Genomic DNA, 15,104 nt, shown 5'->3' with positions numbered 1-15,104 from the left:
CATTGACCTCAGTGTTAACTATTTACTGTGTGTAACCTATGTGAAGTGCCCTTCTCAGCTGTGATGTTATCCTCCAAGTCCTATAACTGTATATCTGTAGGCTATATTAGCTTTTTATTATGGTCTATTTTATTTTCTTGCTTAAACTTTAAATTTCTTCTTCATTATATGTAGAACAATCTGCGGGACTATAGTCCCAACAACATGTTGCTGCTTGTATCTGTATAAGATAAAATATATATTATTTTCAGTGCAGACGTTTATGCTTGAATGAGAGTGATTAGGCCATAACATGTTACAGCACTTTATACATAAAAAATGAGTTCATAATGTGATAGAAGAATCATGAGCAGTATATCCATAAACCCTAATTAAACCAATCAAAACAAACATAATATAAATAATAATCAACAATCACAGCCTTTAGCACTAAAGGACAGGAAGAGTTTTAAAAGTGATGTAAAGTTTTATGAATGAAGGACTCATCTTCATTCCTCTGATAACGAGTCCTTACAGCCTATCATGATGATACATAAATACATGTAGAATGAATAATAAGGATTGCAGGTCTGCTGTCTTGTTTCTTCATAAACATTCGTTCTGTGTTGTGACATAGATGTCTGTCTGTCCCTGCTCGGGTCGACACTTTATTCATCAAGGAAACCTGATTATTATTTATTATCAACTTGTATCTGATACTGCGTGACAGCACTAACACACTCTCACACACACACACACACACACACACACACACACACACACACACACACACACACACACACACACACACACACACACACACACACACACACACACTGTCTCTCTCTCACTCAAACTCATTGAACTATTACAAGTAAGACGCGCGAACACGGTAAGCAAACGCAGCTCAAAAATAACAATAAGAAGAATCGAAAGGAATGAGCAATTGTAGAGAAGTGGGTGGTACAGTTTTTGTCTTTTTATGCTGCTGCAATGTCAGCAGGAAGCAGAACTAAAATAAGTTGTACTCTTATGCACCTGTACATGAATATAACAAGATAAGAGAACAATAAAGAGGAACCTTGAACCTTGGTGTGAGTGTGGAGGACAGATTATATCAGCTTGTACCTGACACTGAGTGACTCTAACTATAACCTGGTAATTAAAAAAAACATTTTATTATCAATTATCAACTTGTACCTGACGCTGTGACACTGTGCTAAACATTTAAACTTGACTTTCTACAGACGAGGAGTGTGGCTCATCAGAACGTGTGAGGTAAGGGCTTTATCAGGAAAACAGACAGATATACAAATACAATAATGTTCTACAGTCAGTTATATATGAAACAGATGAAAACAGACAATACAATAATGTTCTACAGTAAGTTATATATGAAACAGATGAAAACAGACAATACAATATGTTCTACAGTAAGTTATATATGAAACAGATGAAAAATGCATCTTTCTTATTTTTTTTAAAGATTGTGTTCCTTTTTTTCTGTTATTGTTTTTTGTGAGTTCTTAAACAAACAAAGATGGGAGACAAACATTATAATGCATTGTGAATACAAAATCAGGGAATGAGAACTGAAGATGTGAATGTAGGAGGAAGTAGAGAGAATAATGATGTTTTGTACTAATCTCCAGTCATGGAGAATAATAGAAAACATGTCTCACCTGCATTCACTTCTAATGGGAACCATGGAATTGTACTATCCCACCCCCTTCTTTTGTTTTATCAGCCCAACCGAAAATATATAGTATATAATATAATTAAATTCAAGGAAGAGCATTAAGGAAGAGTGGGCTCTTCCAAGTAACATTTTGTCCAAAATGTAAAAAAATATATATTTGAAAAATGGTCTTAAAAGAGTAGTTCAGCGGGCCAAAAATGACTTATTCTCTATCACCGGAGTCTCTGGTAGGACTCTGCCGTTCATCAAATCATTGGCTTGGGAATGTGAAAAAAATATATAATTCATGGGGTGTGTAATTGATAGAAAATAAGTCATTTTTGGCCGGTCATCAAATGATTGGCTCAGGAATGCGAGAAAATCTGATAAATCTCGATGAATTCAATGCTTCATGGGGTGTGTAATTGATAGACAATGAGTCATTATTTGGGTGAAATACTCCTTTAAGTAATTTAAAGTATACTTGATGTTGAACATGCACGGTACATCATTATCAGACCTACATTTATACTTCTTGTTTATGCCCAAAATATAGAAATATTAGACCTTAATTGGCGAATTTTCAAGCATGTTCTAATCATGTATAATTTACATTACTTAATGACTGATAGGGTTAAATAAGCACCCTATAAATAGGGCTGAGCCCAAGAAAGACGAAGAGATGGTTTTCGTTCTAAGACCCCAAGATTTGACCAGTCGACATAAAGAAATGAGAGTCAGACAAAGACGGATGTAAGTCCAAGGATTGAAACAATTCTGTATTGCTCAGAGCGTGCTCACGAGGACAGTACAAGTTACAGACAAGAATAATAATCACACACTAATATAACAAGTAAGACGCGCGAACGCTGGAAGCGAACGCAGCTCGAAAATAACAATAAGAAGAATAGAAAGGAATGAGCAATTACTTGCCATCCGGCCTGAAATATGCACAAATGACATGACATTCTTAGATATCCCAATAGATGAACTCGTGTAGATGCTTGTAGATGTGTTTTTTTTTACTGTAGCTGCTATATTTATCTCAGAGGAGTGTAATTAGTCACCGAGGGGCAGGCGGATTTCAGGCATGTTTTTGTTTTTGGGGCAAACTGTTCTCAAACTACGGCGTTTTCAACTTGCCATCCGGCCTGAAATATGCAGAAATGACATGGAATTCTTAGATATACCAATAGATGAACTCGTTTAGATGCTTGTAGATGTGTTTTTTTTGACTGTCGCTGCTATATTTTTCTCAGAGGAGTGTATTTAGTCAGCCAGGGGCACAGGCGAATTTCAGCCACACTGTAGTGCATGCAGGCAATGACAGCATGAGTCACAGGGGGGCAGCCAATGAGAGCGTGAGTCACATGGGGGTGTGGCTGCACACATACTGCACACAGACAGACAGAGACACAAAGACAGCACGTTTTCATAGTATGCTCCACTTGCGCGGAGGCGCGCCTCCTTCCGCTGCGTTCGCAACAATAACAAACAATGGTATTTATACACAGTTGGACTTCAATGACATCAGACATAGGTGCATCCTTTTGATTGGTTTTAAAACCCTCAGACGTCAGATCATATCTGATGAGCTGTCAGGCATCAGGGTGTCATCGTAATAAGTTGTTGTTCATCTTATAGTGTCCTTGTGTACAACTTTTGGTTCCATAAACAATTTATTCATTCAATATCATAGGACATGTGGCAGGTTTATCTGTGACAGGGTGACAGCTGACAGAGTAAATTAGTGACGATATCCCGGTCATACAGGTCATCTTACACAGATACAGGGCATTTGGCATTTAATCACAAAGTGTTGACCAAGACAGGTTTTTACTGATTGGAAACATATGGAGCCGGCACCAGATAGCAAATATGGAGCCAGCTCTATGGCCTTGGTAGAGAAAGTATAGTAGAGTTACAAAAAGCATCTTTAAAAGACTGAAGTACAGGCCCAAAAAGACATCACTATATTAATTTGACTGGTTATATCGATATTTCTAGATCATATCAATCTGGTCCACAAAACATATATAACTCCATCAATGACACTTTTACATCGAGGTGCCCACTCTACCTTAGAACCCACTCTTCCAGTGTGCCCACTCTTCTTCCTTAGTACCCACTCTTCCTGTTAGGCTGTTGCCGTGCCCGTGACTCACAGGCAGTGTTGCCATGTCTGCTTATTATAAGTGACTTTGGTCTTGTTTATTACGGGGCCAGGCTTCCAGCATGGACCCGTTTTGTTATTCACAGTATTCCATTTCTTCTTCTGCCACTTTTGGCAGTTCTGGCTGAACCGTGCAGTCGCTTTTTATGAAACTCGGCCATATGATAGATGGTCATGAAAAACGATCAAGAAATAATTCTCACAATCTTTCGTCAAAAGGTGGCGCTATAGCACTCATTTGAAAAATGCCAACTTTGAACAGGTACAACTCATGCCCTGTTTCACCTACAGCCATGAAACTTCGATGCACACATGCGTCTCCTCATGCTGAACAACTTTCACACTCTGACTTTTGACCTCTGACCTTTAGATCTCCCACCATTTCGAATTATATGAAAAACAGTTAAAACCTATCTCTTCCTGGGATTTTTGAGTAATCTGCACGAAACTTTTTACACATGAACTTTGGACCTATGCCAAAAAACGTTTGCAAAATATTTTCCATAAGTGAAAAAATGAAGCTTTAATGAGCCAATGAATATTGCAGTTTTATGACAATTATTCATCTGCCCCTAACACATACATGCAGACTTACCATTCTTTGAAACTTTGCAGAAATGTAAAGGGCCATTCCAAATATCACTGAAACCAATCTTACTCCAATTGGTCAAACGGGGGCGCTATAGCAATTTTTTGAAAATTGAAACTTTAAACAGGCAAAAGTCATGCCTCGTTTGGCCGACAGCCATTAGACCTGCTTACACATGTGCCTTGACTAATGAGGAACACATCTATCACGTTGACCAGTAAGCACCGCCCTTAGATTGTCCGCAATCTTGAGCAGTTTGAAAAACACTTAAACCCAGGATTTTTCAGCTATTTACGTGAAACTGTATCATTTGTGTGATCTCCTTTCACAGGTTCTTGTCTGTTGGTGGCTTCTCGCTTAAATGTGTGCCCCACAACCTGAAGGTCACCAGTTCAAGCCTCACTTGGTGCAGACTTCATCTAAGTTGCATTTCACACAACATGACTATCAATGAATACATCTGCAATTGTTAAAGATAACATGAAATACTTAATTGAGTGTTTTTTACATACAGCTGATCTACAATCTCACAACTTTTCAGATAGCAATGAGAGTATGTTTTTTCAATGTATAACATACTTCATTGTGAAAATAGCCGATGTACAATCTGACAACTTTTAATGGTTTGTGAGCTTGTAGATCGGCTACTTTCACTAGTTTTGGTTCTGAGGAGATGTACAATTTCTTCATTGGTAAATGGTTTGTGAACGAGTGATCTTTGTGTTAGTGAAACAGGGGCTTGGGTCATGACAGAAGGCAAGAGTTTGTGATCCTCAACAGACAATATCAGTCTGGACAAAGCTATAGCACTATAGGTAGTGTTGCAGCTACCTAAGAGTGCCTCACGATCGCAAGGTTGCTGATTCAAGCCTCGCTTGATGCAGACTCATTGAAGTTGAATTGCAAAAAACATGACTCAATCTATTCTGTTTCCATGGCTCTCTCTCTCTCTTCAATCTATTCTGTTTCTATCTTCAATCTATTCCGTTTCCATGTCTCTCTCTCTGTCTCTTCAATCTATTCCGTTTCTATCTTCAATCTATTCCGTTTCCATGTCTCTCTGTCTCTTCAATCTATTCTCTCTCTCTCTCTCTCTCTCTCTCTCTCTCTCTCTCTCTCTCTCTCTCTCTCTCTCTCTCTCTCTCTCTCTCTCTCTCTCTCTCTCTCTCGGCCATAGTGGTTAGTGAGCCCGCCTAGGGAGCCAGAGGCTCTGGTTGACCCAGGTACGATTCCAGGTCAGCAAATGTGTCGATGAAATGAAATTTGTCCCTGAGCAAGACTCTTAACCCCTAATTGCTCACAGGCCCTCATTGGAAACAAGACCGCAAGGACTTTCATGAACTGACCTGTTAAAGGAATTATCATTTTTCTTTCTCTCTCCTGGCCCCGTATTATCGCTGCTTGCAGCTATATTTGTTGTTTTATTTGGGCTTGTTTCTAAAGTGTAGTTGTTTATTTGGGCTTGTTTCTAAAGTGTAGTTGTTTATTTTGTCTTGTTTCTAAAGTGTAGTTGTTTATTTGGTCTTGTTTCTAAAGTGTAGATGTTTATTTTGTCTTGTTTCTAAAGTGTAGTTGTTTATTTGGGCTTGTTTCTAAAGTGTAGTTTATTTGGGCTTGTTTCTAAAGTGTAGTTGTTTATTTGGGCTTGTTTCTAAAGTGTAGTTGTTTATTTGGGCTTGTTTCTAAAGTGTAGTTTATTACAGGTACAGAGCTCTCAGCTCTGTACCTGTTTTGGTATTGGCAGTATTCCATTTCTTCTTCTTCTTCTTCTGCCGTTTTTGCCAGTTCTGGCTGAACCGTGCATACGCTTTTTACGAAACTCGGCCATATGGTAGATGGTCATGAAAAACTATCAAGAAATAATTCTCACAATCTTTCGTCAAAAGGTGGCGCTATAGCACTCAGTTGAAAATGACAACTTTGAACAGGTACAACTCATGCCCTGTTTGACCTACAGCCATGAAACTTCGATGCACACATGCGTCTCCTCATGCCTAACAACTTTCACTGTTTGACTTTTGACCTCTGACCTTTAGATCTCCCACCATTTCGAATTATATGAAAAGCAGTAAAAAGCAGTTAAAACCTATCTCCTCCTGGGATTTTTGAGTAATTTGCACGAAACATTTTACACATGAACTTTGGACCTATGCCGACAAACAAATGCAAAAGATTTTCCATAAGTGAAAAAATGAAGCTTTAATGAGCCAATGAATATTGCAGTTTTATGACAATTATTCATCTGCCCCTAACACATACATGCAGACTTACCATTCTTTGAAACTTTGCAGAAATGTAAAGGGCATTCCAAATATCACTGAAACCAATCTTACTCCAATTGGTCAAACGGGGGCGCTATAGCAATTTTTTGAAAATGCAAACTTTAAACAGGCAAAAGTCATGCCTCGTTTGGCCGATTGCCATTAGACCTGCTTACACATGTGCCTTGACTAATGAGGAACACATCTATCACGTTGACCAGTAAGCACCGCCCTTAGATTGTCCGCAATCTTGAGCAGTTTGAAAAACACTTAAACCCAGGATTTTTCAGCTATTTGCGTGAAACTGTATCATCGGTGTGATCTCTTTTTTTTCCAGAGGTTTGTCTGTTGGTCCAATAGCGTCCCGCTTAAGTGTATGTCTCACAACCTCAAGGTCACAGGTTCAAACCTCACTTGGTGCAGACTTCATCTAAGTTGCATTTCACACAACATGACTATCAATGAATACATGTGCAAATGGTAAAGATAACCTGAAATGCTCATTTGAGAGTACGTTTTTTCAATGTATGACATTTTCATTCTGAAAATAGCCGATCTACAATCTCAAAACTTTTCAGATAGCAACGTGTTTCTGAGCTTGTAGATCGGCTGCTTTCACTGTTTTCGTTTGCGAGGAGACATACAATTTCTCTATTGGTAAATGGTTTGTGAACGAGTGGTCTTAGTGTTGGCTTGGTTCATGACAGAATGCAAGAGTTTATGATCTTCAACAGACAACATCAGCCTGGACAAAGCTATAGCACTATAGCTAGTGTTGCAGCCTATTAGTCCGAAGGTTGAGAGTTCGATTCCTGTTAATGGCAATAGGTTGAGATGTCCAATCAATCCATTCTGTTTCCATCTCTCTCTCTCATCAATCTATTCCGTTTCCATGTCTCTCTTCAATCTATTCAGTTTCCATGGCGCTTTCTCTCTCTCTCTCTCTCTCTCTCTCTCTCTCTCTCTCTCTCTCTCTCTCTCTCTCTCTCTCTCTCTCTCTCTCTCTCTCTCTCTCATCAATCTATTCCGTTTCCATGTCTCTCTTCAATCTATTCCGTTTCCATGGCTCTCTCTCTCTCTCTCTCTCTCCAATCTATTCCGTTTCCATGTCTGTCTCTCTTTTTCTCTCCAATCTATTCCGTTTCTCTCTCTCTCTCTCTCTCTCTCTCTCTCTCTCTCTCTCTCTCTCTCTCTCTCTCTCTCTCTCTCTCTCTCTCTCTCTCTCTCTCTCTCTCTCTCTCTCTCCAGTTTCCATGTCTCTCTCTCTCCAGTTTCCATGTCTGTCTCTCTCTCTCTCTCTCTCTCTCTCTCTCTCTCTCTCTCTCTCTCTCTCTCTCTCTCTCTCTCTCTCTCTCTCTCTCTCTCTCTCTCTCTCTCTCTATTTGGCCCCCAGACCCCCCAGTACCGGATTTGTGTTGTTAGAATGTTTCCGAAATTATTCCACATTTTATTTCAGAACATTTTGAAAATAGCAGATCTACAAGCTTGTGATCTGCTATTTTCAAATAGCCGATGTATATTTATAGGTTGTATTTGTCCAGCTACCCTGTAACCCTTACTCCCCCCTCTCTCTTCAGTGAACAATGGCACAGTCTAGTTACCCTGTAACCCTTTCTCCCCCCTCTCTCTTCAGTGAAGAATGGCACAGTCCAGCTACCCTGTAACACTTACTCCCCCCTCTATTCAGTGAACAATGGCACAGTCCAGCTCCCCTGCAGCTCTAGCAGTGATTGGTGAGAAGAGTCTGGATCAGAGCTGGAAGGTGATTGGTGCAGGAGGATTTGGTCAAGTCTTCAAGGCCAGACATCTTCAGTGGAGATGGGATGTGGCCATTAAACTGTTATGTCTTGATAACGGGTAAGTGGAGAAGTTACTGAGTGCTGATTCAATCTTGAGCTGATTCACTTCTAGAGCCACAACGCTTTGTGTTCCTTCCAGGCTGCTGAGTAGACTCTGATGTTACTAATGTGGTCTCACTTATGAATCCATGAGAAGAATTAGTTGCATTTGGACTTTAACTGGGGATCTAGCCTAAAATGGATGGAATCAGCTAAATCCATCAAGTTGCTTGTCAAGACAGGTGGAGTTGAATTATTTGATGGATCATTGAGGTGTGGCCTGTACAGTTTAAACCTTAAAGGACAACTTTGTTTTTTTTACAACCAAATAAAGTAAATAAATGATGAGTGTATTTTTTTTTTCATGTACTGCTTTCTATAGTTTTAGCAATTTTCGCGATATTTTTTACAGTGGGCGGGGGCATTCTGTCCGGTGGCTAAATATGTCTTTTTACACAATAACCCGGCGTTTTCTTTATTATTATTTACAGTAGCTCTAACTCACATCTGGTCATCTAAGACCACAGGACCTTTTTTATTGTGTAAAAAAGACATATTTAGCCACTGGACAGAATGCCCCCGCCCCCCGCCCCCCGCTCTGTAAAAAATATCGTAAAAATTGATAAAACTATAGAAAGCAGTAAATGAAAAAAAAATTACACTCATCATTTATTTACTTTAATTACAAGCTAAAATAGAAACCTTGGTTGTAAAAAAAACAAAGTTGTCCTTTAAGCTGTACAGGCCACACCTCAATGGTCCATCCCTGTAGTAACACAAATATGTTAATCTCCTCTGCTCTGTCCATGGTGCTGAATGGCATGTTATTTATTTGTATGTATGTATGTATCTATGTATCTATGTATCTATGTATCTATGTATCTATGTGTCTGTCTGTCTGTCTGTCTGTCTGTCTGTCTGTCTGTCTGTCTGTCTGTCTGTCTGTCTGTCTGTCTGTCTGTCTGTCTGTCTGTCGATCGAGAGAGAGATATCACATCAGATATGTGTCATCTTCAGATCATTCTCAGATAAGGATTTGCTTCGTGAGGCTGAAATGATGCGACGGGCTGAGAGCCCCTATGTCATAAGGGTCCTGGGGGTCTTCAGGGGCCGTGCAAACCAGTCCCCCTTCATATCCGTGGGTCTGGTCATGGAGCTGATGGAGAGAGGATCCCTCGAATCCTTGCAGGTCAGCTTTTTTACTCATTAACTCATTCAGTGCCGAGCTTATTTATGGAATTTTGGCTCTGAGTGCCACAGCCAAAATTCATTGTAAAAAAAAAAGTGCTTAGGAAGCGAGATACAGCCTTTTTAAGTTATAGGTTAAACAAGGAGTGGATGGAGCAGCAAATCTTCAAATCATCATATCTTGGGTTCTGAACATGTTTATCCAAAAAGAAAAAAAACTTTTATTTTGATTTTTTTTCTTTTTTCTTTTCTTTTTTTATGACGGATTTGACGGATTGTGGCGCACGCGGTGTCAGGCCACGTGACGGATTTGACGGATTGTGGCGCACGCGGTGTCAGGCCACGTGACGGATTTGACGGATTGTGGCACAGAATGAGTTAAGGCTTAAAAAGTAACAATAATGAATGATATCTGATAACAGCAACAAGACAATGAAACAAATAACAAATCACAATATAGCTGCAAGCAGCGATAATACGGGGCCAGTGAATAGAGAGAGAGAGAGACATGGAAACGGAATAGATTGAAGAGAGAGAGAGAGTGACATGGAAACAATAGATTGATGAGAGAGAGAGATGGAAACATAATGGTTTGATTGGACATCTCAACCTACTGCCATTAACAGGATTCGAACTCTCAACCTTCAGACTAATAGGCTGCAACACTATCTATAGTGCTATAGCTTTGTCCAGGCTCATATTGTCTGTTGAAGATCATAAACTCTTGCCTTCTTTCATGAACCAAGCCCCTGTTTCACTAACACTAAGATCACTCGTTCACAAACCATTTACCAATGAAGAAATTGTACATCTCCTCAGAACCAAAACTAGTGAAAGTAGCCGATCTACAAGCTCACAAACCATGAAAAGTTGTGAGATTGTAGATCAGCTATTTTCAGAATGAAGTATGTCATACGTTGAAAAAACGTACTCTCAAATAAGCATTTCAGGTTATCTTTACCATTTGCACATGTATTCATTGATACAGTCATGTTGTTTGCAATTCAACTTAAATTAAGTCTGCATCAAGTGAGGCTTGAACTGGCGACCTTGAGATTGTGAGGCATTCATTTAAGGGAGACGCCATTGGCCCAACAGACAAGTAACTGTGAAAAAGGAGATCACACAGATGATACAGTTTCACGCAAATAGCTGAAAAATCCTGGGTTTAAGTGTTTTTCAAACTGCTCAAAATTGCGGACAATCTAAGGGCGGAGCTTACTGGTCAAAGCGATAGATGTGTTCCTCATGAGTCAAGGCACAAGTGTAAGCAAGTTTCACGACTTTCGGCCAAACGAGGCATGACTTTTGCCTGTTTAAAGTTTGCATTTTCAAAAAATTGCTATAGCGCCCCCCTTTGGCCAATTGGAGTGAGATTAGTTTCAGTGATATTTGGAATGACTCTCTACATTACTGCAACGTTTCAAAGAAATGTGAGTCTTGCATGTATGTGTTAGGGGCAGATGAATAATTTTCATAAAACTGCAATAGTTAAAATCTATTTCCTCCTGGGATTTTTGAGTAATCTGCACAAAACATTTTACACATGAACTTAGGACCTTTGCCGACAAAACAAAAGCGGCAGATTTTCCATAAGTGAAAAAATGCAGAAGTTATGAGCCAATGGCTGTTTTTCATATAATTCAAAATGGTGGGCGATCTAAAGGTCAGAGGTCAAAAGTCAGACCACGAAAGTTGTCGGGCATGAAGAGACGCATGTGTGTATCGAAGTTTCATGGTTGTAGGTCAAACAGGGCATGAGTTGTACCTGTTCAAAGTTGGCACTTTCAATTGAGTGCTATAGCGCCACCCTTTGACGAATGAGTGTGAGAATTATTTCTTGGTAGTTTTTCATGAGCATCTACCATATGGCCGAGTTTCGTAAAAAGCGTATGCACGGTTAAGCCAGAACTGGCAAAAACAAGTATTTTTCAAACTGCTCAAAATTGCGGAAAATCTAAGGGCGGAGCTTAATGGTCAAATCGATACGTGTGTTCCTCATGAGTCAAGGCACATGTGTAAGCAAGTTTCACGACTTTCGGCCAAACGAGGCATGACTTATGCCTGTTTAAAGTCTGCCTTTTCAAAAAATTGCTATAGCGCCCCCTTTTGGCCAATTGGAGTAAGATTGGTTTCAGTGATATTTGGAATGACCCTGTACATTTCTGCAAAGTTTCAAAGAAATGTGAGTCTGCATGTATGTTTTAGGCACAGATGAATACATTTCATAAAACTGTAATAGTTAAAATCTATCTCCTCCTGGGATTTTTGAGCAATCTGCACGAAACGTTTCACACTTGAACTTTGGACCTCTGCCTACAAAAATTTCCAACGGATTTTCCATAAGTGAAAAAATGCAGAAGTTAGGAGCCAATGACTGTTTTTCATATAATTCAAAATGGTGGGAGATCTAAAGGTCAGAGGTCAAAAGTCAGAGGGTGAAAGTTGTTCAGCATGAGGAGACGCATATGTGTATCCAAGTTTCATGGCTGTAGGTCAAACAGGGCATGAGTTGTACCTGTTCAAAGTTGCCATTTTCAATTGAGTGCTATAGCGCCACCTTTGGACGAAAGATTGTGAGAATTATTTCTTGATCGTTTTTCATGACCATCTACCATATGGCCGAGTTTCGTAAAAAGCGACAGCACGGTTCAGCCAGAACTGCGAAAAGTGGCAGAAGAAGAAGAGACAGAATACTGCCAATAACAATACAGGTCCAGAGCTGAGCTCTGGCCCCGTAAATATCAAACTGAACATACATAAGTTATTTTAAAAGTTATAGTTATTTTTTGAATATTTGGAACATTGCCCGCCTCCGGCCCTCTCTGACATTCTCAGCTGAAACACTCTTTCACGCCTTCATTACATTCCGGCTTGATTACTGTAACAGTATCCTCAACGGCATCACCTCCAGCAAGTCCTCAATAAACTCCAATACGTTAACTCTGATGCCCGTCTGCTCACCAGTACCTGTTCCAGAGACCATATTAAACCTTTCCTCCATGACCTACACTGGCTTCCTGTCAAACTAAGAATCCACTACAAAATCCTGCTTACCACCTACAAGGCACTCAATAATCTGGCTCCGCCTACCTCTCTGATCTTCTCGAACCTTACGTCCCCTCCCGTTCCCTCAGGTCCAGCAAAGCCAAACTCCTGGAGGTCCCCAAGACCAAGTACCGTACCTGGGGGGACAGGGCTGTCTCTGTTTTTGCTCCCTCCCTCTAGAATGCATTCCCCAACCATATTTAAGATGCCCCCTCCCTCATTTCTTTCAAAACCACACTCAAAACCCACCTCTTCAGGATAGCCTTTCCCAGCTGAGTCCGAATTCTCAAATCATGCTTAGCCTTTTAGATTTTTTAAAATGTATTTTTATTATAATTTTGATCCCTCGATTTTGTAACCCTTTTTTCACCCGGTGCCAATTTGCTAAGTGATCCTGGGCACTACACACCCCCACCAGCCTAGGGAGGCCAGGGCCGAGCTCATGCCTCCTTCAATGCATGAGAGCCTACTGACCTTCTTGTCACCTGACAGGGGGGAGTTTCCCCAGTAGGACCTAGTGTGTGGAAGGAACACGTTATTCCAACCAGTTCCTTTCCCCTCCATCAGGCACCCCGGCTGACCAGGGGGAGTATAGTGACCAGGATTACTACATGTTTTTGTGAGGGTATTAACTACCCTAGGAGACTGGGGAGAACATGCAAACTCCACACAGAGTAGGCCCTTTCACCAACCCCACCTAGGGTATGGGCGCTGGTGACGCGGAGGAGAAGACACACCCCCAGCGCCCACAGCGTCCCAGGCGGGAATCGAACCCAGGACGTTCTAGCTGTGAGGCGACAGCGCTACCGACTGCGCTACCGTGCCCTTTTATCATGTTTAATCTAGCAAGGACGACTTCATTGTTCTCACGAATGCTCATGATAAAATTATTTAAACAAATTCTACTCTGTCTGTGTCTCATAGGAGGTCTGTGGATTGATTGATTGATTGATTGAAATTTTGATTAGGCAAAAAGAATGTAAAACAACACAGTTACATTTATAATGCTTTTGTCTAAAAGGTCCGGCCAAAAAAGTCCTTGCGGACTTGTTTCCCTTGGGGTCCTTGAATTAATTTCATAGACATATATAGTAGCAACCAAACAGTTAAAAAATCAATATAAAAATACAGAGGAAAAAAAAATACCACTATATACAAAAAAGCATGAGAATATAAAAAATATATACACAAAAGGAGAGGGGGGGGGTCGTCTGTCGTTTGTCTACTGGGAAACTGGTACTAGCTCCTCTTTAGGCCTCCAGAAAGAGTTTTTAGGGCTGTTTTGAATGAGCCCAGCGAACTGCATTTTGTTTATTGATTGATTGAATATTTTATTAGGCAAAAAAAATGTAAAACAACACATTTACATTTAAAATACTTTGTCTAATAGGTCCGTTCATTAAAGTCCTTGCGGACTTGTTTCCAATGAGGGCCTTGGTATTCAATTCATAGACATAAATAGTGGCACCACAGTTCGAATATCATTACACAAAGAAAATAAAAATAAAACAGCAAATATATATATATATATATATATATACATATATATATATATGTATATATATATATATATAACACTATGTACAACCAAAGGAATAAAAAAGGGGGGAAAGATATGTACAAGAACAGGGGGGGGGGGGGGGTCGGCTGTCTAACGGGAAAATGGTACTACCTCCTCTTTTGGCCTCCTGAAAGGTGATTTTTTAAGGCTCTTTTAAATGAGCCCAGCGAACTGCATTTTTTGAGGGATGGGGTTAGCCCATTCCAATCCTGGGTGGCAGTGCTGTAGAAGGAGAATTTGCCCATGTTTGTTTTATGGATGGGTGGTACCAAATTGTTGTTAACGCTCCCTCTGGTATTGTGACTGTGGGTGTCACTAACCTTTTGGAGGTATTTACTCAGATATGCGGGAATAGGGGGCATATCGGGCAAATTTTAATTTACAATTTTGAAGGCCAGTCCCATTTTTAGTTGTTTAACCCTGTCTTCCACCCTGAGCCAGCCTAGGCTGGCAAAATGGGTGGGAGAAAGGTGGGTCATGGGCCCCAATCCGAGGAGTAGCCGAATCAGTTTGTTTTGGGAGGTTTGAAGCTTAGTCTTCAGTGACACTGAGGTGTTGGAGTACCAGGAGGTGCTAGCATAATCAAAATGTGGTTGAATCAGGGCCCCTGAGAGGGTCCTGAGGGCCTGAGGGTTGACAAAAGAGGAAACTCTGCCCATAAATTTGGTTCTCTGGTTTATTATTTTGACCACCTTTGTCCCCATGCTTTCACCTGACAGGTATTTGTCGAGAATACAACCCAAATAGGTAATCTCTTCTTTGCTAGAGATAATTGTGTCATCGACTTTG

This window comes from Gymnoscopelus microlampas, assembly GCF_963454915.1.
Source record: "Gymnoscopelus microlampas genome assembly, chromosome: 21".
Classification (NCBI taxonomy): Eukaryota; Metazoa; Chordata; class Actinopteri; order Myctophiformes; family Myctophidae; genus Gymnoscopelus; species Gymnoscopelus microlampas.
Note: the sequence above shows the minus strand (reverse complement) of the source record.